The sequence below is a fragment of the Euprymna scolopes genome, chromosome 38, assembly GCF_053919585.1.
Source record: "Euprymna scolopes isolate OS-2025 chromosome 38, ASM5391958v1, whole genome shotgun sequence".
Taxonomy (NCBI): domain Eukaryota; kingdom Metazoa; phylum Mollusca; class Cephalopoda; order Sepiida; family Sepiolidae; genus Euprymna; species Euprymna scolopes.
The window spans coordinates 90633929-90660545 of record NC_136519.1 but is presented as its reverse complement, the minus strand read 5'-3'; the positions used below and the strand labels follow the sequence as shown (position 1 = coordinate 90660545).

General features: G+C 34.7%; 1 long non-coding RNA gene across 1 annotated transcript; it reads right to left on the bottom strand.

The window, feature by feature from the left end:
• Window positions 1-1984: 1984 nt before the first annotated feature.
• LOC145263240 (uncharacterized) lies at window positions 1985-22263 on the bottom strand. The gene is made up of 2 exons (XR_013864505.1): window positions 21811-22263; window positions 1985-4227 (listed from the first exon to the last, which is right to left on the bottom strand). It is a non-coding gene; the product is annotated as an uncharacterized LOC145263240 (long non-coding RNA).
• Window positions 22264-26617: the final 4354 nt, after the last annotated feature.

Here is a 26617-nt window from a genome sequence, read left to right as displayed (position 1 = left end):
AGTGATATCGTATCCTTCTACTTTCAGTAGCATCTTTGCAAGTCTTAATTTTTTTAGCACTATCGATTCCAATGACTTATGATCTCTGTGAATAGTTATTCTGTGATTCCACACATAATGGTGAAATCTCTCCAAGTCAAAAACGATGGCTAAAATGTTCCTCTCTATGTTTGATATGGTATTATGAATGTTGTGAGTCTTCTTGAATAATCGTCCAGTTTTAGATGCCAGTACCCAGATTTAATGTAGACGGTTCTGAAACATCTTGCGCCATTTAGCTCAATGGTGACATCCTACAACGTTGCATAATATGGTCTTCACACTGCTTTATTTTGGTCCCGAGGGTCTAGGCATGTTTTTGGTCACAGACACAAATGAGTTCACCCATGGTGTTGGTTCAGTCACTGAAGATATGCCTTGTGCTACTAAGGAGTCTAATTCCAATTTTAACATCTTTTTGAGAGCTATCGAAATTCGTTGTGGTGGGTGTACAATGGGGGATACTTCGGTGCCCACATAAATAGTAAATTAGCCAGGTAGACAACAGTGTCAAATATCTCAGGGAATTTCCAAATCATTTTTTTCTTTTATTAAAATTCCTTTCCCAACTCGATCTTTGCATTGGAACGGGCTTTATTTTTTGTGATGTTTGGTCATCGTTTGTTTGCACCTGATAATTTTTTAACTGTTTGTATCGACTGACTTCACAGCTAAATTTAGGTCCCTAACTTCTTTGATGTCTGTAGTCCTATCAATATGGGCCCTTTTGAATTCACAACATGGAGTGTAGCACCGACAAATTTTCTTACCACTAGCCGGCATGTTTCTTCCGAATACGATTAACCATATAGCTGTTGCTTTGAGTGATACTCCATGTAGTCTATTGTATATTTCCTTGGATAAAAGTTTGCTCATAGCACCTGTATCGACCGTCACATTAATGTCTATTTGCATCTGACTATTGCCAATTGTTAATTTAGCATATGCCTCGGTAGTGGATGATGGTAACTGCTGAACAGAGTAGAAATAAATGTCTTCTCTGGAACCACTAATGTCACTTTCGCCTTATGTGACCAAGTGTATTCGTCTGTTTTTATGCTACTGTAGCTTTGTAATGCTTTTCTGTACATTTATCTCCCGTTTTGGCACAGTGTCTTTTTTTGTTGCATATCATGCATGATTTTCCTTTTGTTGGAAACACTCCTCAAGTATTTGCACCATGTTGGCTTTTTACTATTCCTAGCCTGAATTGCATGTGCAATGCTCTTTTCCACTGGGATGCGTATTGCTTCAATTTGTTGCAAGTCGTCTTCTTTCTCTATATAATGCATAACGCTCTTGCTATAGTCAGATCATTACCTTCTTTGATTAAGCACATCTGTACTGACTTTAGATACATTCCGAATATGAAGAGATCGACTACAAGGGTATCCTCAACTATTTGGTCTTACTCACAGTGTTTGATTATTTAACGAAACCGTTTCAAAAATGAGTGATTCATTTGAATTTTGTCTGCACTGCAGCAATTCCTGTCTTGCCAAGCGAAAATTTAACTGGATAATGTAGTTTCCGACAGTCCTTTCTTCTTCATGCCAAAAGATGAATATGTCGCTTAGTTCTTGTCCTTCGACACCAGCCCATAACAAAATATATCTTTGATATCGTCAACATTGTTCATTGCACCTTCAACATGAATCCTGACCTGCCAAATAAATTTGTCCATCGATTTGGTGATGTTCGCGCTGCACCAATCTATTTTTGGTAGTGGAACATGGGATGAAGTAACGATGCTAGAGCAAATTGATTTGGTATAATTATTTTATCTTTCGTTTTTAGTGGCTGCACGTATGGACATCTTTTTATTTTAACTTGTGTGAACAGCAAATATCACTGCTTATACATTATTTCCAAAACGTATTCTATTGTAATCCGACTCCTGACACAATAGGAGAGCTGTGATAAAGAATGGATAAGGAACAATAGATATAGAATACATGCTTTATTTACAAAAGACGCCATGGCAAGCATATGTACAAGTTACTCTTCCTAACTTCGTATTTGTCCAATGGATTAACTAATACAACACTCGTAACTGCATCAACATATTTTGCACTCACTTTAGGCATTCATATAATTGCTTTTTCATGATTTCTTTCAATGACTAATTAGTCAGTGCTGTAACTAATTGAGGTAACATATCCTGGTACAGTAGGTGACATGGTAAAGTTTTGCTGTCCGTTTTTTTTTCAATCCCTGCATATAGGTGTTATGTCTGTAAATCTTCCGTTGCTATTGCCAAAGAGTTAACCTTTCTGTAGCAACTTCGCCATACCGACAGTAAAGTTTTTGATAAAAAGATCTTTTTTAAAATCCTCTTCCTAATAACAAGCTATATTGCACATTCGTGTACTTTCTGGTGAGAGGCATACTATCACATGCCTTTTGATAATCAATGCAAGCCATGCATCGATCTTCTGCTATTTTCTAATTTTTTAAGATGTTTTATTAATAAAAAACTGGTCATTAGTATCTATGAACTTCGGCTTTTTTCCAGATATGGCTCAAAGCAAAAGTATTCATATCTGCTGTCTGCGTTGAGGCCTGAGAAGATCATAGTAGGTTGTAGTGAAGCATCAGATAGGTCCATATTTACTAGTAAATGTTGCCTTTTTTCATTTTGGTATAAGAGTGGTATCCCCTTTTACTGGTTTCTCCTCTTCACCACTTAACAGTCTGGTGAAACAACTATTATAATGATTACGTGGTGCTATTTGTTTTGTCTCCCATATGTTTCTGGATATGCTGAAATAAATTTTCCTTCCGTGCAAAAGAAGAACCACAGAATTCACAAGAATGCAGTTTCTTTCCTGTATGTGTTCTAATATGACGCAACAAATGTGACATCTGTGCAAATGTACAACCACATAATTCACAAGAATGTGGTTTGTCTCCAGTATGTGTTCGCATATGCTGAGACAGATTTGACTTCTGCGCAAAAGAAGAACCACATACTTCACAAGAATATGGTTTATCTCCTGTATGTGTTCGAATGTGACGCAATAAAGTTACTTGCTGTGTAAAAGAAGAACCACATACTTCACAAGAATGTGGTTTCTCTCCCGTATGTGTTAGCATATGGCATAACAAATGTGCTTTCTGGGTAAAAGAAAAACCACATGCTTTACAAGAATGTGGTTTTTCTCCTGTATGTGTTCGCATATGCTGTGACAAAGTTGAATTCCGTGTAAAGGAAGAACCACATACATTACAAAAATATGGTTTCTCTCCTGTATGTGTTTGAATATGATTCTCCAAATGTAACTTCCGTGCAAAAGAAGAATCACATACTTCACAAGAATATGGTTTATCTCCTGTGTGTGTTCTAGTATGACGCAACAAATGTGACTTCTGTGCAAATGTAGAACCACATAATTCACAAGAATGTGGTTTGTCTCCAGTATGTGTTCGCATATGCTGTGACAGATTTGACTTTCGTGCAAAAGAAGAACCACATACTTCACAAGAATATGGTTTATCTCCTGTATGTATTTGTATATGCTGTGATAACTTTGATTTAACTTTAAATGAACCACACACTTTACTTGAATGTTTGTCTCCCATATCAGTTTGCATATAATTCAACAACCTTGCCTATTTTATTGGAGAATAGCAAGATACTTAACAGGGATTTGATCTACCTCAAGAATATCTGTGAATATACCAAAACAAAAATTACATGTCAGTAAAGAACAAACCATATATATTCAAATATTTTTCTGTTCGTTTTGTTTTTTATGGTAATGTGAATTTTCATGTACTGATTTTAATTAAAAATATATATTTTTAGTATAAAACAATTGTGAATAAAACAGTAATGTTTTTATTAAATGTCACCAGACCTTTTTTGCTCTTATTTCAGTTTTACTAATTAACATCATAGTTGTATTCTTTGAAAATTTGGAATACGATTTTGTTTTTCATTTTAAATATTTAATTTATTTTTAATTGTCTGTGGATTTGTTACATTTCAGCTAATATTTTTAAATGAATAGGGAAAACAAACATGCTAAGAACAAAATTTGAGTTTTTTTTAATAAATTTGATTTGATCAAAAAGAGTCACATGCTTCAGAGGAACTTTCGAAATATATTTAGATGTTTTTATGCAATCAATTGTATGAAGATCCATTCAAATGCAATTGTTGATTTCGTTCCATTAATGCAAATTCTGCAAATATAAAATAAATTTAAAAAGATACAATTAATGTGAAAAATTTTAATTATCATGTAGATTTTTATTAAAAAGTCTAAAATTTCATTATTGATAAAATTCATATCATAATGAGTAAATTTTTTGCAATAATAGTTTGTTTACAAAATAAATTAATTTGCTCTTCTCATTAATTAACAACATCAAATCGTGATACTAATTCTGTTTATGTAATACTAACGGGGTGTCCGTGTGTTTGTTTGTGTAAAAGAAAAACGTTTTGGGAGGGAAGTAGGCTCGAACCTGAATCATTGATGCAGAAGCAAAAAAGAAAAAGGGTGATAACATACCTCGATGCTACGAAGGCAGTGGAATAAGAGTGGATGAAATTAAATGATTAAAAAGTTATGTGACAGGTGTGTAAATTTAATGAGGTCAAACATCACGCCATAGGGGAAATAAAATCCCGCACTTAACTTTGGCTGCAAAGCAGTTTCTTTGGTTTTGTTTTGTTTCTAGATGATATCTAAGAATTACCTTCATTCCATTAGTTTGTTTATTTATACTAAAAAGCCAAACAAACATGCGACACAACTAAATAGCACAAATTTTACAAAAGTCAATTAAAATAAATCTAAACACAACATCACTTTGCAAATCGTAGATATTACAATCTAGGAAGTATATAAACAGTTCTTAGGTATAGTACACCCCCCCCGGAGAACCCCAGCAAAAAAAAAGCCTTTGCATGACATAAAAATTGGTGCGCTGAATTTGCCTTTTATATACAGAGAGAAATAGTTTTAAGAGATATCCTTTACAAAAATGCACACATATTATTTTTAAAACCAGTCATAATTAGAACATTTTGTTTGCCTGCTTGAATAATGATTATCAAAATAAATAAAAAAAAGGGGAAATCTTTTCTCTAGCTCGATTACAATATTTTAATATATTAGCAAGAAAAATATATCTGAAAGAATTTAGGCAAATATGTCTCTCAGATTAGGTAAGTTTACCCCATCAAATGGATAAGCATATGGAACTTTAAAGAAAGTGTATCTCAGAAAGTGAAAGGTAAAATATGAACTGACATGTGCTGATAATTTCGCAAATATATCTGACTTGATAGATTTGTTTTTAATTATTGGAATCCTTTGAGATGAGTAATTTATTTATTTGCAGACTGTTATGGATAGAGGCATTGATTCTCTACAGTTCCAGGTGAGCATAATCTAGAGATAGCAGTTTCAATCCTACTCAAAGCTAGCCAGAGGAGTAGTTGGCCAAAACATGTTGAGAAAACAACTATGGAAGGCAGTAACTACTGAGAATACAGTTAAAAAACTTACCATTTTTACCCCTTCACAATAAAATAGCTGATGAAGGCTAGGTGAATAGCTAGCTGGAGTATCGTGAAACAACAATTATCGAGATTAGGATAACAGTCCGTAAATACATAAATTGATACCTTTGTTTAAAAATGTGAATTTAAAAAGATTAAACAAATTATTGTTGACCATATTAACCCCACTTTCTACTGCATCATATTTGTTGTCATAATTACTTGTTCAATCGTTTTTTTAAAATAAGTCGCCTTTCATTCTTCTCTAGTAAAATCAATCTATTATCGTTTTATTGATAGGTTTTACTCTCACATGATCGCCTTCATGAAGAAGTGTAATTTGTTTTCTAGCCACATTTCCTCTCATAATTTCTTCTTACTTATTCCCAGTCAGATAATTTCGAATTTAGTCTATATTGATTGCCTAGTAGTACAACTTTATTTTACTATCTATAATCAACTAAGTAACTTGTTTTTGGATATTACTGGTGTGCTACATGATGGAATCCAAGCAAAAATAACAATTTCGTTGTTTTGTAGCCTCTTTAATTGAATTAAACATAACTTTCTGCTGCGTTACTTGCTTGTAAAACTTGTGAATTTACAGTATTATGTATATCACTTCATTTATTATTACCCACCCGGCAAACATTGTATTCTTCAACAACTACCTAAGTGCTGATAAGTTAATGTGTATTAAGATCTTTTCAATTGCAATTTAATCTGTTCAGTGTGATGCAATTGGTTCCTTTTAATGTCTCCTTCCTATTGATACTGGTTTTAATATTTTATGACCACTGACTAAAAAGGTATGTAAAAAGGAATAACAATGCCACACAACTCATGGTGTCTAATGGTGAATCAAGTAATCAGTACTTAGTAGCATTACTTAAGACATACACAATGGAATTGTAAAATATAATTATCTTCTATTTTTAAGTTAAACAAGTGACATCATAAGATATGCAAAATCAACCAAAAATCGAATTTGCAAAAGCAACTAGAATATTACATTTTCCTCATTTATGTTTTAAACAGAATGCAGTTGGTATTACTCAGTATAAGCTGTAATAAAATAAATTTTAATCATTAATAATCAAACAAATAAAAAATATATTGCTGAAATGTGACACGATAGGGTATCAGGAGTGCATGCAACGAGAGGCATACTACAGTGAAGGGGTGCTTGACTAGATGAGATGGGGTGGGGAGTGCAAAGAAATGTAAAAATTTTGCTAGCGATATAGGATCAACCACAGCACTGTCATTCTTAGTTTGTTACACACAGGCCAGACAGCATATCATCCCAAAAATGGGGACAAAATTAAAATTATCTTCTTGAAATATCGGAAAAGAGTTCTGTTTGTGGTGAAGACTGTAACGTGCATCTAGGAGATAAGCGCCCGCGTGTTTGCGTGTTGTGTGGGTACGTGGGAGAGACGGATGAGGGGAAAAAGACTTACCTCGAGACCAGCTCAGCGTTACCGACCAAAAATAGAAAAGAAAGACCAAGATGGCGGCCGCCGTCTTTTGTAAAGTATGATGTCTCGCAAAGTCACACGAATTCTCGGAATATGCAAATTTAGCCGGCCTAGAACGACGATAAAAGCAGGTGAGGGGAAAGACGTCGGGGAGTGACGATTGAGTTGGCTGGGGAATCGTGTGGCTGTTGCTTCTTGTGCCGTGTGAGGATATTTTACCGTTGTTGGAATCCGTGCAGAACCGGTGTAAAAAGATTATTGAATTGCTGCAACATTTATAACATCTTTTCCTGAACTTACCGTGTTAAAGAGAGAGTCGGGCGCCATCTTGAATTTTTCCTTACACATTTCTGTTACAAGGACTTCATTTGCGGCAAGCTGACAGGACCACAGAGGGATCAAGAAACTAAGAGATAACACAAGAGACAATTGGATCGAGAAATGAAACACTGTACAGTAGGACACAACATGTGACGACGATCCTTAGGCAACCTACTGATGGGACTCGTTCGAAAGTTCCCAGTCATAGAAAGAAAACAAGTAAATTCAAGATTCTATGCATTAATATTCTGTTATCTCGATATAGTAATAATAATAAAAGCAACGCTATTGCTTCTTGAAAACACTAAGTACAACAACACCTTTTGTTACCTTCCTGCACGCCACTTCAATGATAAAATATAAGGCAATATTTGAAAAAAATGTTCACAGCACTGCAAAAAGTACAGTTCACATTAACTTATGAAGAGAAATAATATTTATAATAACAATTTATTTGCTATCTGATAATACCGAGTAGAATATTAGTTTCTGCTGTTCCTCCTAATCACTTACTAAATATAGTATTCAATAGGCCTTCAGAATAATACAAAAATAAAACGTATGAAGATAAATTACATTGGTAATAAAAATTTTAGTGCTCGGAAACATCAAGTAGTACATAACAAGAAGTGATACTACATTATCATTTTGGCTATGGAACAACACATACTTTTTCTTGTAAACATTATTAAGAAAAGAATATAACGTTATTTATCCCTGGCAACGTGGGTTAAAAATAACTGCATTATCTATTGTATTGGACACTTGGCAATTGTAATATTTATTATTTTAAGCTCCCTAGACAATTTCAATACTTTTTTCTTGGATATAATCTCATCAAGAATCACTGTAATGTCTTTTTCTCTGGAGGAATGCAAGGTTTAAATATACTTTCTCTATCTATTGGGATAAGCCACTGCAAAAAAGGGACAACAGAACATTTTGTTTGACACAGGTTTGACCTTGAACTTTGCACACATACATTCGCAATTGTTTTGCGGATTTTTGTAAACAAGAGTGTGTTTTATTTTATATATTTACAAAACTTTTTAATAAAGCTATTAAAACCAAACTTTGGATTTATAATTTTATTTAAATAAAATAATAATAATGTTATATCATTTACTCATAATCAAAATTAATTTTTCGTGTAAAGTGCGTTTATATATTTATAAATTTTTTAAGTAAAACTATTTAAACATACTCGCGACCAATCTTGATTTTATTTATGCAGAGTGTGTTTATATATTTACAATTTTTTAATAAAACTATTTAAACAAAACTTTAAAGGGTAAGCATTCCAGTGATGGTGTTATATTTTGGATGAAAACAAGCTCCCCGAAATGAGGCACTCTAAATTGATATTTATATTCAATAATAATTCTGATTTCGTTTATCAACGTCTCTCTAAAAAGAGATGGGATTAATTTTCAGAGGACTTCCCTCAATCCCGACTCCAAATCAGGAGCTTTAAACGCCAAGGGTTTTCATAAGGATATTGCTGGTACTTACAATAATATATATATATATATATATATATATATATATATATATATATATATATATATATATATATAATCATTAGCAAAGGCTGTGAAAATTCAACAAGGGACTCATTCATATGTAATATATTGATGTTCAGCATAAATGGAGACACTCTGATATTATTATAGCTCTTTTGTCAAAACTGCTAAAGTATTTATCTAAGCTAGCAGGGATGCCTGGCATAGCTTGGTCATAAAGTACGCTTGAATATATTTTATTTCTTGCAGATTTTGTATATGTTATTATAGAATTAACGTCTTATCAATGTTTTATATATTATAAAGTTGCAATTTAAAAAAAAAAATGTCCATATGACTTAGGTGCATCAGGTTGAATCGAAACCGAAGCCAAAACTTATGGGAAAAAATATGACTTGAGTTCCTTCAGCTATAATCAGAACCCAAACCAAAATTATGAACAATTCTGGATAAAATTATTTATTAAAAATAGATTAGAGTGCCATCAGCTATAATCGAAACCGAAAAAAAACTTATGAAGAATTCTTGGGAAAATGATTTATTACATGAAATGGAAGTCCATAACCATTAAACGACAGTCACTTGAATGCAAGGATGACACACAAAATATATAAACCACACGCTATCCTATTAATATATATATATAAAAAATAATATAATAATAATACATAATGCATAAACAAATTATTCCAGACCCCACCTTGGAACGGGCCTTCAAACGTGCATGGAAACTGAGAAGACTAGTATATTGTCCGACAGTTTTCCTCACACTCCACTTTGGACACAGCAAATCATTCCATCCTGGATTTTTCTTTTGCAGACAGAAGCCACACTCCACAATCTGAAAACACTCTTTCTTAAGTTCCTGATATCATAAAAACCCTAGACACCTCAAAGGCATGTGGGTGCAATCTTATCCCGGCTATATGATTAAAAATATGCTCTGCTAATGTTGTCTTCCTCCTTTCCAAACTCTTAAACAAATGCCTTACTGAATCTTGCTTTCCTGACTGTTGGAAAATTGCTTTTGTGGTACCAGTTTACAAAAATTTTAATGTAAAAACCCACTAAATTATTGCCCCAATTAACTTCCTCCCTCACTTTGCCAAAATCTTTGAGGCTTTAATTAATCAAGCACTAGTCCACCACGACATAGATACTAAACTTCTTACTGACCAACAGTACAGATTTGAGACAGCATCTTTAGAGGAAGGATTCCAATCTGTAGTGGAATGGGGACATATAGATGCTTACATAAAAATCTGCCATTGGGGAGAGATTAAGACCCTTGAAACACTGAATAAGGCCAGGCAACCATGCTTGTATTAACTGTTAACCATTACTGCATGCATGGGCAATGGCGGATAACCTTGCTGAAAGGAAGAGTTAAGTTATGAATTTATTGTTTTTGTAAAACAGACATATACTTTCCTTGTTGGGGAAAAGTGACAAATTCGATGGCGTTTTGAGATCATCATGAATATAATTTCGGTTGTGGGTCCAGACGAAAGGTCAAGGATTAACTTCCCTGGCCATGGGAACTGAAGGCTTCAAGCATTCGCGGAGACACCAGCACACATGCATTGGATTTGGACTTCCCCGGGAATGACGTGTTGATTGGTGATTGGTACCCTACCTATCACCTGACTAGATAAGCAAATGCGCGCACCAAAAATCAGAGAGTTGAAGCTGGATCTTGAGAGAATTTAATACTAATCAAAGAGTCGCCGTAGTACCCCCTTCTTCGTCCGTCGCCATCGAAAAACATGGAGAGCAAGATTCAATAGTGTGTTTAGTAATAATTCAGCAGTGGACATTTATATATCAGTTTATATAATATTTTGTAAATTTAAGTTGAATTAACTTGTAGAATAGAGACATCTGAGTTTGTCTTTCTTTTGTGTGCATGAAATCTATTCACTTCCAGCGTGATACGGCATATCAACCCAAAGGTGAAATCGATGCTGAAACCAATCAACCCTGCTGCGCTGAGAGGACTCATGGAGAATTCCCTGTGAAAGATGATCAAGACGTGTGTGTGAGGGTTCACACAAGGTCACTGGTGGTGACTTGTGTAGCAAGGGACCCCTTCACACCGCCAAGACAGCTTTTATCTTTTAATAATTACAAGAAGCTTTCTCAAGCACTCATATCAATTGCTAATAATATACGAGTTGAAAGCTCTTCATTCGAACTCCTAGGTCTAGCCTTCTCATACAACAGTTTAATTGGAGCAAATACATTGAGAAAGTTGCTTACACCTATAAGTATCCTGTACCTTTACTATGCAACCATTCTCCCATGCATCTGGGCTGGTGCATCTTCCACTAGACTCTCGCTATTAGACAGGGTTCAAAAAGTTTTTAACTTAATAGATACCTCACTATTCACCAAATTTGAATTTATCTCCCATCAACGAAATGTTGTATCTTTGTGCCGTTTTGACAAGTATTTTTATAGAAAGTGCTCCAAATAAATCCAAACACTTGAGCATCCGAATGTTTACATCCTTACTAACTTGACAAGTAGCAAAACCCTACCCTTACACTCTAAAGATCCATAGATGCTATAAAGCCTTCTAGTCAAATGGTTTCATCACTCATGACATGCAGAAGTTTAGTGTAATGTGAACAGACATCTCAATGCCCTATATAGTATCCCTGCATAATTGGTGTCGAATAATATCCACTTATGTTAAAGTGACACTGTGTCTTATTTGAAAGAATAAACAATTGTAAGATTGTAAGAACCCCAGCTTTTATTAATTAGTTCACTTAACAGATCTATTACAAGGAGGCTATCCTCTAAAAATATTCCTCTTTGATTATACTGTCGGGAACAAATTGTATTCAACGTAAAATAAAATAACATGCTTCATAGGAATGTGGTTGGTCTCTTTTTTTTAAACAAAAATGTAGTAGGCAAAACAAACAAAAATAAATACAACTAAAAACAGACGGAACAAAAACTCGCTTCTCGCAGACACGTGGGTCGTAACAAGCACAATCTACTCGCCAGAATAACCTACACACAATCTGCAGAACGCCCCCTCTCCTTTCCAGTGTCCTGCCTTTATAGCGGCCGGGAACGACGTATTTGTATAATCGCGTAAGAGCAGACGTGATTCAATGATAATTATATTGAGTAAACGCTAATAAAAGCCCATGGACGCCATCTTGGAACTCTCTCTTCTGCTCAGCCCAAAACAGACGTATCCGAGGTAAGCTCTCTATTTCTCCTTTTGGTTACTGCTAATTCTGCTACACTCCCCCCTGATCTCATGATCACAAACGGGGCAGGGGGGCAGTCATCCTTGTCGGGTACTTCTTTGAAAAACCGGAGGCAGCACTTCCTCCTTGTCATCTTCCTCATTACCACCGTTATTGCCGCCAGTCTGTTCCATAGGTGGTGTTTCACAATCAGGGCAGGGACAGGGGGGAAGTATCCATCTTTGTCGGGAACTCCTTCGTAAAGGCAAGATGGGTAGTCCCTCTTCCGCTTCTTCAATATGTGCATTATATGGCTGTCCATCGTCCTGCATTATACTCTCTGCTCCTTCAGAAGACATTGTACTGTCTTCCTCTTCCTCTGATGTAACAACAGAATGGCAAGGGCGCAGATCTTTCACATGGCGAGGAACACCGTCCACCAAAATCGATTGAGGGCTGATTACCTTGGTCACCTCACCCTTGCCGAACCTCATGGTACATCGATTTTGTGGTCTTTTGACCCATACGCGATCTCCAACCTGGTAAGGGCTGTCCTTGGGATCTGTGGACGTAGTTGCAAGATTGGTCTCCTTTACTCGAACTTTGTATTGATAAATCCTGTTGGCAGGCGCAGAGAAGGGAGATGTGTCGTCTCTTGGTGTGATGTTATACCAGTAGACAGCTTCCTGTATGGGACAGCGCATTCTAGCCGCTATTCATTTTACTGTACAGTGAAATCGCTCCGCTATGCCATTCCTGGCTGGAGCGTATGCACAAGAGAATTGCAAGTGAACTCCCCATTTATGTGCAATTGCTTGAAATGCGTTGCTGCAGAAAGCCGTGTCATTGTCTAAAAGGATTTCATGCGGCGAGCCATGCTCGAGGAACACTGTTTCCAACTGATGGATCATGCTTGCCAAGTTCTGCCTTGCCAATTTCCTCCAAATGGAGAAACATGATGGACCACAGTCTGTTAGAGTTAAAAAATGGAAGGTGCCATAATGCATGATATTCATTCCAATTCTTTGTCAATTCTCATTAACTTCCAGCTTTACCTTTTCCCACCTGACTGGCGCTGGGTCAATGGACTGACATTCCTCACATTTCTGTATGACCGTTTTAACGGTTGCTTTTGTCGTGGTTGGGCAACTTCTCCTGACAAAGTAGGTAGTGCATCGCACCCCCGGATGTCCACTACCTTTGTGAATAGCCATGATTTGACTCTAATCCAGTTCCTCTGTGTTAACTGCGCCTATCACCGGGTCAAGCCGTTTTTCTTTTTCATTGCCTCAAACCACATCTGTGGTACTGGTGTCAATCAGTCAGCAATGTTTTGTGCTGATGGAATCAGTGTCACGTCCACTGTCAGCCTGTACTCTTTCACGAGCTCCTTTAGAGTGCTTAGTCGCCTCCTAATAAGCATCTCGCTTGCTGCTTTGGTGCGCACTCGCGCCTTTCCAGTTAGCGTGTCTGAGACCCAATGGTATATGCAGACAGAATCTGTCTTTATGTGTAGCACTTTGTTCTGCCACTGTAGAGCCAAATTGATACCTTTCAATACGGCATCCAGCTCGGCTAAGTTGATATGTTGAGAGTCACCTTCAGGTCGCAGCCAACATGCATCCTCCAACACACTTTTGCGCATCTCCAAGGCTGCACCAATTGCTAGGGAGCTAGCATCGACCCATACATTCAGCTCTTTGCCATCCACACACAAGTTTCCCCGGACTGGATCGTTCTGCTGTACAGATTCCAAGGTTTCGAACATGATACGATGCAGTACGGCGTCCCTTGCTTCATCATCCCAGCCCTTCGTTACCGAAATTACTTTCCTTCTAAGTATTCCACAAGCCACACGAAGTCAACCACACACCGGAAAGTGCCCGACAAGTCGACCACACAGGGAAAACATTATTCATCGTGTAACAATGCTGGTAGCCTCTGGAATTGCATTTCCTTGCTTCCACCGTAGTTCACTGTGTTCCATCCAGACCGCCAATCCCAGCACCCGTGCACCATCCTTTAACCGCTCCGGGTTCTTGCACTCCAACCCGAACTGCACTAGGTGTTCTCTTACATGGGTCGCGGGCACCACGTCCTCGTTGACAAAAATGTCATCGATGTAAGCAGATGCTGCGCGGCTTACAACTTCTTCCTGAGACAATACTTCGCTGACAATTGCTCTCATGATCAGAGGAGCCACATTCAAACCGAACCCCAGACGGGTCAGGCAATATTTTTTCCCATCGATTTCCACAGTCTGGTATGGCCACAGTGTCTCATGGACCCGGACTTGTAGGTATGCTCTCCTGAGGTCCAGTAGAGACACATTAGCACCTTTTTGTCTCCATTCACGCAGCTTAGCTGCACAAACATCTGCGTTGGCCGTAAACGCGTCTACGTAATAATTTAGCTCCCGGTAGTCCATAACCAGGTGCACTTTGGCTTTGTTCTAAGCATCACAGCCATCAGGGGAATTAGGCCTTTGGAAGGTCCCAATTTATTCTCTGGGTACGGCACAAGCCAACCATTATCTATCCAGGTGCGGAGCTCCTGCGTGTATTCTTCACAGATTTCTGCCGGCACTGGGTATTCTGACACTCGATTGTGTAGTCTTTCAGGGGGGTGGTCCTCAGACCACTTCCACGATGCGGTCCACGTTCGGTTTTGATGATCAAAGGTGGCGGTGAAATCTGGTTCATTAATAGAAATGGCTGCGCATTTAATATTTTTCCTGTCGCTCAGCTGCACTGATCCTGTAGGGTTGACAACGACACTGCCCAGAGCTTTTATGGCGTTGATCCCTAGAAGTAAGTCAAACCCCAGTGGTTTGCCACGCAACACCAACACATAAATTCTGGCAGACACACCTTCGTCAGTGGACACAGAGACCGCTCCAACACCGCAGCACGCATGGGACATTCCACCAATCGTTTTGACATTTACATTCGTTTTTCTCCAAGACCGACACCGGTCTGCATGTAAAATAGTCCTAGAGCATCCTGTATCAATAAGCGCCAAACATCGCGTCCCGTCAACATGAATGCTTATCACCGGGAGTGTCGTGTTCGCATCTTAGTGGGTAAAGAGACTGGCGCTTATGCGTCCTCCCCATGCTCGTTTCCCGAGTAATTCCGAGTCCAGTGTCCACTTTCACTGCAACGGTAACACTGTGTTCCACGTTTTCAACAGTCCTTTGCAAAGTGGTCTTTCGTATTGCACTTGAAACAGATCACACTAACAGGAATATTCTGGGCCCTGTGGTTGTTGGGTGAGTGTGTGGCCGCAACCACGTCCTGATTGTGTTCCCCAGTCATCGTCAAAATTCTTGCTCTTGACATTAGTTCCCCCATGGTCAGGACTTTGATGTTCGGCACCTGTTGAAGAGCAATTGAGATAGCATCAGGGAACCCAGTGACGAAAGTCAATTTTGTGAGTCTGTCTAAGCCATCTCCTGTGAATCCAGCCCATTCAACTAACTGCCTGATTTTGTTGGCATAAACATCCACACGTTCGCCAGCCCATCTAACCATAGTTATTTTTCTGTATGCTGCAAACGCATCATCGGTAAATGCCTCCTTTAATCGGGCCTCAATCTGGTCTATTTCTCTTTGATCGTCCTCCTCCATTTCCATGTAGAGGGCCAGTGCATCACCTTCCAGATATAAAGGTAGCAGACTCGCTACATCATCCACCTGCTGAAGTTGTGCGACAAGTCTCACTTTTTCCAGCCACACTACGTCTCACTTGCCAGAGAACGGCTTGATAATATCGCTGCTTATCCGCACCTTCGCAATAGTAGTGCCGAAATAGCTTGAAACAAAAATGTAGTAGGCAAAACAAACAAAAATAAATACAACTAAAAACAGACGGAACAAAAACTCGCTTCTCGCAGACATGTGTTGGTCACATTCAATGCTGCTAAGACTAAGCTTGTTTCCTTCAATAACTACAAGAAACCTTCTCTACCACCAATAGCAATGGCCAAGAACACATTGCCTGAAAGTACTTCTTTTAAACTCCTCGGCCTAACGTTTACAGGGAATATGAACTGGAATAGATACATTGAGAGCATTGCCAAGGCTGCTGCAAGGAAGGTTGGCTCCCTCTACCATGCTAGAAAACTACTTACGCCTGACAGTATCCTATACCTTTATAAGGCAACCATTCGCCCATGTATGGAGTACTGTTGTCACATCTGGGCTGGTGCATCTGCTGCTTGTCTCTCGCTCCTGGACAGGGTTCAAAAGAGAGTCGCCACACTGATAGGTCCTGAACTGTGATCTAGGCTTCAACCTCTGTCCCATCGACGAGATGTTGCATCCCTCTGCCTGTTCTACAAATACTTTAATGGTGAATGCTCTGACGAACTGCAAACACTTGTACCTCCCCGACGTAACTACCCCGACAAACCCGACAAGCTACTAAGTCTCATCCCTTTACAGTAGAGATCCCTAGGTGCAAGAAAGCCTTTTACTCCAATAGTTTCTTCCCCAGAACTGCGGGTCTTTGGAACTCCCTTCCAGGATTCTGCTTTCCCAACTGCAATGATATGCAGAAGTTCAAGTGTAATGTTAACAAACATCTTTCTACTCTTCTCCCTTCATAATGACCCCGCTAATTAAGTCCCTAATAGTAGCCCCCTGCTTCAAAGTGGCACTGTGCCTTGTTTGGGGTGAAAATTGAATAAAAAAAAAAAAAAAAGACACGTGGGTCGTTACAAGCCCAATCTACTCGCCAGAATCACCTACACACAATCTGCAGAACGCCCCCTCTCCTTTCCAGTGTCCTGCCTTTATAGCAGCCAGGAACGACGCATTTGCATAATCGCGTAAGAGCAGATGTGATTCAACAATAATTACATTGGGTAAACGCTAATAAAAGCCCATGAACGCCATCTTGGAACTATCTTCCGCTCAGCCCAAAAAAGACGTATCCGAGATAAGCTCTCTATTTCTCATTTTGGTTACTGCTAATTCTGCTACATTTTTATTAATTTTCCTTCAGTTAAAGTTCTAAGAAATCAATAAGTATTCTTCCTGGGTTGATCTCTAGTTGAGATGCAGATATTCGAATATTTAATTTACCCCCTCTTATACAAAATTAGTAAAGTTGAAATTCTTTTTTCCTATTGATTATTTTGATATGTTATAGTACACCTTGTGGTCTTTCGATCTTACTGAAGTCCAGGACAAGAATTCCTCTAGTCTGGTGGAGTATTCAACTTTATGTTATTACATGAGGTGAGAAACAACAACATACAAACGTTTCATGTACGACATGAAAAGAAACTGGAATCTTAGAAAGATTTCCATCATTTAAGTTATAGAAGAAACTGAATATATGAAAAAGAATTTTAAAAACTACCTGGCAAATATACCTGCTGAATCATGTGTAAGGGAGATTCAATCAATTACACATAAAGAGCCAATTAGAATCCTAAAAAAAACTCTTTTGTATTTCAGTATTTTCTCTCACTCAGTTTACCTGGGTAGAATGCTAGTAGAGTGGAAAGTGAACTTTTATTTTACTTTTTATTTTCTACTTTAATTCTATTAAATATAATATTAAAAATATTAATATCAAATATATAAAAACCTCATTAATAATAACTCTAACCTCCTCAGCTCTCACAGTAAATGTTCCCCAAAATACAAAGTATCTTATTTCTTTTTAACTTTTCAAAATATAATTAAAGTTAAATTGTAGTTTCAAAATTCACTTAGTAAATAGTAGCGTTATTAGTAGTATGTATCACATTATAAATGCTGGCATCCTATGTTATTTGCGATAGGTAAATTTAATCAATTCTTTATGCGAAAACATTATTAAAATGCTACATACAATTAGTCCTTTCAGCATATATATATATATATATATATATATATATATATATATATATATAGAGAGAGAGAGAGAGAGAGAGAGAGAGAGAGAGAGAACACAAGTTTAGTTGAGTAGAATGCTTGCAAAATGGAAAGTGAACTTTGATTTTTTACTTTTGGTAGCTTCATAACTCATGCTTGCCTTATTTTCTACTGTATGAAAACCTTGTTAATAATAAGTCCAGCCTTCTCAGCTACCACAGTTAATGTTCCCCAAAATACAAAATATCTTATTTTTGTTTCCTTTTGACTGTTTAAAATATAATTAAAGTTAAATCATAGTATCAAAATTTAGTAAATGGAGACTTTATTAAGTGTTATTAATACAATGAAAACAAAATAAAGTTTCTGCATGTAAAAAAAATATATATGCAATAAAATACATATTGTAATTTGTTTAAAAATGAGGTTTATTTTCTATTCAGTCCAAACTACAATTTATTTAAAAAATATGTTAAATTATTTTTGAGGAAACTTTAAAAATAAGAAATTAAGAGTTGCTACATGTAAAGAAAGTTGCATCATCATGAGATCAGACTTAAATACAAGTTTGTTTGTCAATATGGCAAAAATGCTCACTCTGAATTGGAATGACAATAAAAAATGACTTAGCACAAATTTTTGTTTTGATGACTGAGGACAGAAAAGATAAGGTTTAGCATCAGAACAGATATTACATTAACTACAATCCTATTTTGAAAAATAAAAACGTACAAATGAACTTAAAAAATGAAAATGTTAAAATTGTACAAAAAGTTTTAATAATTGTCTGTATTTTTGAGATGATTGTCGGACTGACTTCCTCATCTTGGTTGTTATAGTTACAAAGTTTCGGCCGTTTTGCCCTTCGGCTTTCATCAGCTGTTTTGTATCGAACTGGGGAACCGCTTGTTAGGAGTCTCGAACCCAACCCTTTATTATTATTACTGGGGTACCGTGTTTGGACTCCAGCTAGGCTCTGGGACATAGTTCGATACAAAACACCTGATGAAGGCTGGAGGGCAAAACGGCCGAATAGTTGTAACTATAACAACCAAGATGAGGAAGTCAGTCCGACAATCTCAATCAAAAAAGTTTTAAATTAAAAAAAAAAGTACTGGTTTCATTTTGACAATATCCAGAGCAGACAATGTGTTTTTTTCTTTCTTTAAATTAAAAATGGTGACTTTTGGTAGGTTAATTGAGTTATGTTCAACAAAACCTTGAGTGTGATTAGTGTCGGGCATAAAAGCGTGGCAGCTTACAAATAAATAATTGTATTTTTTCTCTTGTTAAGGAATCCAATTTTACATTAATTCAAAAAATGTATCGGGGTAAAATCCAATGTTGCTTTAACTCAAAAATGTTTTATTCAAATTATAAAATTATTTGAAAAAAAAAAATGAAATTTTACTTTAATTAAAAAAACGTTTCAGGTAAAAAAAATCCAATATTGTTTTAATTTAAAAATTGTTTTAGTAAAATTATATTTACTTATGTAGGCTTTTCAATAAATGCTTTTACAATTATATGATGCTACATTTGGAGTGTCAGAAGTCGCCATTAAAAAAGGAGTGATTAATTAAACTCGATATCTTTCAAAGTTTATAACAACATGAATAATGTAATTTAAACCCTAATTTTTTTTAAATAAAAGGAGCAAAGACCAAATTTAAAAATAATAAAAGGGTTAATCGAAAAATATCAATATTTTTTTAATCAGTTTTCTTTAAAAAAGATTTCAAGAAATTCAACAAATTTTAACTTAATCTAAATATAATAAATATATATAAATTCCAAAGAATCACTTACCTATATAAAATACTAATCAATGGGTGCTTCCATTCTTCATTTATAAGAATTTGTTCATATTTATATTTTATATTCCATGTACTTTTTAAATAAAAGAATTTTTTCAAGCAGCCATTTGAAAAGACTGCCATTCTGTAAACGATTACCCGGTGTTAGCAAAGCGGTGTTTCCTTGCTTTCTTGCAGTTGTCAAATACAGATGCCTAAAATTGTCATAATTAATTATTTCAAAAATGTAAAAACAACACATACGTGTGAGCCGTCGTGCCTTGTGTGAAAAAAATATGGATCACCATACTTAAAAAATGATCACAGTTCACTTATCAGTTTTTGCCGTTTTAAGACAATCCACTCGACTAATTTTCTGTTTTTTTTTATTCTCTTAAAGAAATGCATGAGTTTTTGATTTAATATATTTTATTACTTCTTTATGCAGTGATTTTTTTTAAATCTAAAAATGTAAAGTTTTTGTTTTTTTTTAAAGGTTTTAAACTTTTGACTTTACAGATAAATTTGCACAAAACTATTTTTTTTTTAATTGAATTATTTTATTTATTGATCTTTTATCTTCAATGTGTGATATATAAATCTGAGGTGAGAAAATTATTTTCATTTTAATAGACATTTCAAAATGGAGGGATTAATTTAAAAAAAAAAAACGTTTGTCTAGAATATTATATTCGGTTTATTGGAAAGAGCATAAAATTTCACATTAAACCTACAAATATTGTAAAAATTGAACAAATAGAAAAATTTTGATAGATTTTTATATTGAAAAAATTTAACTTGTAAAATTCAATTCATTTCATTACATAGAAAAAAAATCGCAGCATGAACGTGCGCGGGCATTTTGTAAACACTATTTGTTTGTTTTTTTAAATAAAAAATATTTCTATTATTTTTCAAAAAACTTTAATAGTTTATTTTTTAAGTATATTCCATAAAGAAATTAAAGAAACCACTTTAAAAAGAGAAATTACGAGTTTTGCATATTTTATTCGCAGTTTTGTGTTAAGGGTGTCAAAAATTCCCAAACCATTCTGACACACCTAATGGTACATTTTTATACACCGTGTTATTTGACAAAGAAGAAATTGGAGTAATCGCCACCTTTAAATGGCTTCGTCCGTGTAATGCGGAAGTCTCCTAATAATAATACTGAATAAATAAAATTGTTGACTATTGAAAGCAATTGAGATTGACGAAAAATAATTCTTAGATCCAGACTTTATCAATTCAAATAAGGTTTACAAATGATATATAGCAGATTCAATTAATTAAAACCATAAACAAACACTTACTCTTTATCTGTGCCTAAACCTAAACGTAGATTCCATGAACAAAGCTTTTTTCTTAGAACTGCACGCCTGTGGAATTGTCTTCCGTTTTCCTGCTTTCCGGCTGACTACAATATGGTTGTCTTCAAGTTTAACGTAAATAAGTTCTTGATGAGCCGTTCCATATAAGTTATCAACTTTAACAAATTTTCATTACTAATGATTACTATAATGTCCAATTTCTACTGTACACTCTTTAACCCTTATCTTTGAGTGGCCTCTTGGCCTTGATAATGTGGTGATGCCTATGTAAAAAAATAAAAAAATAATGACTTTGGTGACCTCGAACATGTCAACTATCAAATAATTTAAAATTTTCGCTATCTAGTTGATGAGATTGACGCCGCAATTGTTAACATATGTTGTAGGTGTCTATTTCCTTCTATAGCAATTTGTAAAGAACGTTCGTTTCTTTTAAAGTATTAAAATTATGGCAAAACAATGCAATGAAAAATAACTAAAAACAAAAGGCACGTTTACATAAATATTTTAAAATGCAATAAAGATAAGTACATTTACTTAAGCAAATATAATAATGAAGATAATTTGGGACTCTGAAAATGTACACAAATTATTACATTTTTCGGTGCTTGCGTAGGTTTTTAATATTTTATGATTATTCGTTTAGTAAATGTAATGATCTCCCTTACATTTTTACGTATTCTACAAATGCACAAAAATATGTACTAAATTTATGTAGTAATACTTACTTTTTGTTTTATAATCTGCTTTCGAGTGACTTTAACTGCTTTTATAAAGGAAACAATTTTTCAAATGTGAATGAATTCGAAAGCTGAAATTAAAATTCAAAATGGCGAACAGAACAACAAGTTCGCAGAAATAAATTGAAGAGGAAAATTACAAATGAAATTATTTCGAAATTGAACCGATATCTTTGGTGAATATCACGGATAAAATTGGTATTATTTTCTCTTATCTCAATATTTTAGTTCTATTTAAGAATCAAGATTTATTGTTTAATTCCGGTTTTCATTGTATGGAAGACCAAAGCGTACTATTATAATGGTTAAGAAAAGGTTATATAAACATTTGGACCCTTCCATTTACTTAAAATTTCACCAAAAATCAGGAAATAGACAAATTTAAATTAAATTTTCAGTATTTATCAAATCACAGAATATAATGAACCCATTATTTTTATTTGAATCTTAGTGGAAATGTATTATTTTGTTTACATAGAAATCACCTTTATTAAAGTTATGGTTTTCAGTAGTAAAAAAAAAAAAAAAAAAAAAAAAAAATGAATGAATAAATTTGTTGCGCGTCAGAACCAGATCAACGGAGATCAGTATCATCACTGTTACTACAATAAGCATTTAAGTCGGCAGTTGTCTCGCCGGTGTTATGTTGCTAATGTTAATGATACGTTTTTCTGGCGCTTACGTCAACGGATCATCAAATCTAAGGGAGATAACTAGCATAAACATAGCAAAAGTAAGGGTGCAAGTCTATAAATGGTCCACAAGTAATCTTTTTTACTATAACAATCTGAAAATAAATCTTTATAATGTACGTAATTGTCACTGCATGAAAATGTCATATTCCAAAAATCACGTAAACCGATCAAGTAGTTTTTTTTTTTATTTAAGAAAATCAAATATTATGAAACATTTTATCGAAGAAAAACTTCACGACATCTTGTTTTTGAATTGATAACACTGCTAGCGACACCTGTTGGAAATGTTTGGAATATAAGACCAGAATGGGGCAGACAATCGGCTTTCCACACTATAGAAAAAAAAAACTTGGATAATTAAGACATTTATAAGTTTTTGAGGATGTTGAAAACGAAAAATAACGTTTAAAATGAACAAACGAGTAGTTTCCAATATATGAAGAAATGTTAGTTTAAAGAAAGTGGGGTATCACTTTTCTATACTAATTTAACGTATAATGATCACCCACTTTATGGCTACCATTAGTGTAAAAAAAAACTTGAATTTACACCGCTGAAATACACATTTGTCGAATTTTTGTTGGAGGAGCGTCAACGTGTGGGTGCTCAATTTACGTAGAATTCTTCATATCTTGGAAACTACTCGTTTTCTGGAATTTTAAACGTTATTTTCGTTTTCAACATCCTCAAAAACTTATAAATGTCTTAATTTTCCAAGTTTTTTTCTATAGTGTGGAAAGTCGATTGTCTGCCCCTTTCTGGTCTTATATTCCAAACATTTCCAATAGGTGTCGCTAGTAGTGTAGCATTCAAAAACAAGATGTCGTGAAGTTTTTCTTCGATAAAATGTCTCATAATATTTGATTTTCTTAAATTAAAAAGAAATACTTGATCGATTTATGTGATTTTTGGAATATGACATTTTCATGCAGTGACAATTACGTGCATTATAAATATTTTTTCAGATTTTTATAGTAAAAAAGATTACTTGTGGACCATTTATAGACTTGCACCTAAATAAGCATCTTTCGCAAGATATAATTTGGACGCTGAAATAATCAGCAGAACAATGAAAGAATGTTAAACGAAAAAAAAAAATGATTACACACACAAAAAAAGAAATTTGATTTTCTTTTGTTTAGGTAATCAGTCAGCGTCAGGATGATTAAAACTTTTTTGAAGGAGATTTTGAAGTATTTAAACCGTCAATGATTAAAGTTTAGTTTAATTAATTTATTTATGTTTAATATTCTCTAGTTTCATTTTGCAAGGTATAATTTGGGGCGCATAATAATTAACGTACACAAAACAACGAAAACAGAAAACTTTTTGGAAATAGATTTTGAAGTATTCAAACCGTCAATGTAATTTTTTTTTAAACGAAAATAAAAAATTTAAAAAAATAAGAAATGTGTTTTTCTTTATTTTAAGTAATCAGTCATTTTTGTCTATTCTGCACAAGAGAAAGCGTTTTTTTTTTTTATTTTGGTGGGGGGGTCTCTTAAATAAGGGAATCATTTTTCTTTGGCTAATTGGACAAAAATTTCTTGATTAATTAACAAGTTTATTTAATTTTTCTTGATTAATTAACATTGTTTCATTGTAACAGGTTTACTTTTGTTTTGTGTGTGTTAATAATAAGTCTATTTTGCTACTGTCAGAATTTTATCCTCTTTCAGATAAATTCGACGCAAAAGTAACTAGCCTGAAAAAAAAATAATAGCATGAAATAAAAAGGTGGAGTAAAGAATAATATAAAGGGCTCGTTTCAAAACGAAGAAGAGATTTTATTTACAAAAAGTTAGTTGCAAATTTTTCCCTTTGCGAGCATTAAATTCAAAGAACAAAAACGCCAAAGTAACATATAATGAAAAAAAAATAACACTGGTTCTTATAATGAAGATGTCATATTCATGAACGAACACAATATCATGATTCAAAATAATAGTTCCTAATCACACTCTCATATGTAATAAATTTTAGGAATGTGCTCACAAATTGAAAGCCAGTCAGGTACATGCCTTTTTCTTTTTTTTTCTCGTTTAAAGTCCTTTTAGAAATTTCTCTCCTCCCATTTACGTGCAAACCGTAGCCACGCAGATAGTTTTCAGAAGCATGCTGCGTCGCATGTCCGGTGTATGCTTGCCGGAGTTTCTTCTTTGAAGGAGGCTCCAAAATCGCTTGTCACGTAAAATAAGGTATTTTTTAAAAAATCACACTCCTTCCAAATACGTCCAGACCATAGCCACGCAGATAGTTTTCAGAAGCATGCCATGTCACATGTCCGGGGTATTCTTGCCGGGTGTTCTTCTTTGAAGGAGGCTCCAAAATTCCTTGTCTGTGCCGGGCAATGAAACACGACCACCCACCACGTCGCTGGAACAAAAAAGGAGACCGAAATTCATGCTAGGCTCGTGACGTCATCAAGGAACTAGGATTTCCTTTATCTTCAAATTAAAGAGAGTTTTGTACAAACCCAAAATATACGACACTAAGAATCATAAAAGATACGAAATACAAAAAAATCAAATATAAGAATCAGAATAAAAATATAATAAAAGTAAACAGGGGGTGGGTGCACTATTATTGGTACAAAAAAATTCCAACACTACTTAACATGGTTATATTTTTAAGTTCGTTGATTAACTTCTCTAACTTATTTCCTTTTCCGGAACTCGGCTACAGTAATCGTGTAATCTTCTTTTTTTTTTTTACATTTAACATTTTTTCATTGTTCTACTGATTATTTCAGCGTCCCAAATTATATCTTGTAAAATATGCTTATTTTTGCTATACTTATGCTGGTTATCTCCTTTAAATTTAATGATCCGTGGACATAAGCGCCGTTTTTCTAATCCCTCGACGCAAACAAAATATCAAAACAGATGTCAAAAGCGGTATCACAATAAAAATCGAATATAAAATTAATGATGTGATTTTTACTTAACGTAGCAAGGAATGCGAATGATGTCATTGTGTTGACGTATTTTTCTGTGTGCGCGTGCCGATTCAGCACGAAAGTCAAAAAGATGCAAAGTTCGTAAGAAAGTAAACTGTTCGGGAAGGAATATTTTGGCAATAAAGTTAATGTTTGTAACTTCTTGTATGGTCGCTAGGGCTCTCTTTCTCTCTCTCTCTCTCTCTCTCTCTCTCTCTCACACACACACACACACACACACACACACACACACACACACACACACTCGCTCACCCCCTCTCTCTCTCTCTCTCTCTCTCTATATATATATATATATAGAGAGAGAGAGAGAGAGAGAGAGAGAGAAAGAGAGAGAAAGAGAGAGAGAGAGAGAGAGAGTAAAATGATGCGTAATTTATAATTAAAAATCGGTTGCAAAAGGAAGAACAAACAAAATCAATAAATTGTACGATCGTTTCAGAAACGATATTTTTATTGGGATAGACAATACGTCTTGAACAATAATTTTATCATTTGATTTTATAAAACAAAGTCTCCTTATCATCAGCAAAAAGAGTAAGTGAGGGTTTAAAGACGCGAACAATAAAACTAACATTTTTTAAGTAAGGCAGATATATCTGGAAAATATTTCAAATATAAAGAAAAACAGTTACTTATTTTCATGTTGATAAACAAAGTAAAAAAAATAAAATAAAAATAAAATAAAAATAAAATCGGGGGGAAAAGTAAGGTTAAGAGGGGATAGCTTTAATATTTCTGATAAATATATATATATATATATATATATATATATATATATATATATATATATATATATACCTTTTATTCGTTTGCCTTTAAAGCCCATAATTATCTTAGTAAATCCATTCATTGACTTGTTGTTAAATGTAGTTTATGAATGGTTGTAAATGATGATATATACAAACTTCAAAGGAAACGCTAATAAAAGTAATATTACCAGTTTGATATCGTTAGAAACGCTATATTTTAATTTAAATAAAATAATTTATTTATAAAGGGAGATAATTGTCATTTTTGAAAAATGATACTCAAATAGAAACATAATAAAACTTTTATTGTTCAAAAAGAAGGTAACCACAAATTACTTATAAAATTAGTTAGTTTTTATATATTGTTTTAAACATAGTAATATTAATAAAAT